At 45.3% G+C, this 1,264-nt stretch overlaps 1 non-coding gene across 1 annotated transcript; it reads left to right on the top strand.

Moving 5' to 3' along the window:
• Positions 1-770: 770 nt before the first annotated feature.
• Positions 771-973, top strand: LOC121440069. Its single transcript, XR_005973323.1, has one exon. It is a non-coding gene; the product is annotated as a small nucleolar RNA SNORA73 family (small nucleolar RNA).
• The last annotated feature ends 291 nt before the right edge of the window (positions 974-1,264 follow it).

Raw genomic sequence — 1,264 nt, 5'->3', positions numbered from 1 at the left:
TATTCCCACCAAGACACTTCTCATCTAAGAATATTTGTATTTTTTTTTTTTGTAAAACTGCAATTTGAAAAATTAGTTGGTCAATGGAAAACAATTAGAGTAATATAGAGAAATCCCTTGGGAAATTAATTTCTACAAAACATTGTTTGATAAATTGCACTTAATATTTGGAAAGTCCTCTGAAGATAAAAATGGTCACAACCCCAATGCCTCTAGATAGTTCTACTACCTGGAACCTGACAGAGTTAAGGGGCTATTGGACACAGCCTGAAGCTGCAGGGCTTTGGACATCTCTATGAAATGTGGGTTGTTTTAGAATCTCCTGCTAGTTGGGCAGGTGTCTGGAAAGCTGCTGGAAGTACCAGATCTTCTTTGCAACTGGCCAAAGCCCCTGGCCCTTCACTGTGAGCCAAGGTACTGCTTCCCACTCTTTCTCCAGCCTCCGACTCTCGCGCTTACCCCTCCCTCTCTCTGCCTTACACTGCCTTGCTCTAGCCTTGTCCTGAGCATCCCTCTGAGGCCTCGAGGGCCAGATTCCCATTCATAAAGGCCCTCATCCTGGAACCACAGTATGCAGGGGATGTGTAGTCTTCACAGGATCAACAGGAACAAGAAACGAAACTCATGGTCTGGGTTACCAAGTCCTGAACAGGTTCTGGGGAAGACTGGACCCACCAAACCTTGGGCCCAGCCCGAATGACTCAGAAACCCCCACTCTCTTAGTTAGGGTTTCTATTGCTGCTACAATCATGACTAAAAGCAAACTGGGTTCAACGTGTTACCCCGGGAGGTCACTCTCCCCGGGCTCTGTCCTAGTGGCGTAGGGGAGCATAGGGCCCTGCCCCTTGATGTACAGTCCCATTCCACAATGTTGGAGATGAAGCTGGCCTTTGAGTCTGTGCCTGCGTATTTCTATGGCTTTTCAGAGTCCTCTGGATGATGACTGAGGAGACAAACTGTGCAGGAAACGATCTTAAATCACGAGATCTGGGAGTGAGACTGTGTAATTGGGAAATTGCTTTAGAATTTTACTTATGTAAAAAAAAAAGCCTTTTTTTGCAGAACTCATCGGTAATGACAAGTTACTTGTTGGTTAAGAGCTTACTCATCAGTGATTGCAAGTTATTGGTTGAGGAAAGAAGAGGATCTGCACAGCCACCTGCTGAAGGTTAACAGCAGATAACCTTCTTGGTGCTTGATTTTGGAGCCTTGTAACTAGAGGTAGTTTGGCAAAGTTGCTGTATTAGGGTTCGACACAGAACAT

The sequence above is a fragment of the Microtus oregoni genome, unplaced genomic scaffold (genome assembly GCF_018167655.1).
Source record: "Microtus oregoni isolate MIOR12 unplaced genomic scaffold, Mior012 000064F_ref0000363, whole genome shotgun sequence".
Classification (NCBI taxonomy): Eukaryota; Metazoa; Chordata; class Mammalia; order Rodentia; family Cricetidae; genus Microtus; species Microtus oregoni.
Note: the sequence above shows the minus strand (reverse complement) of the source record. Positions and strands in the feature narration are given on the sequence as shown.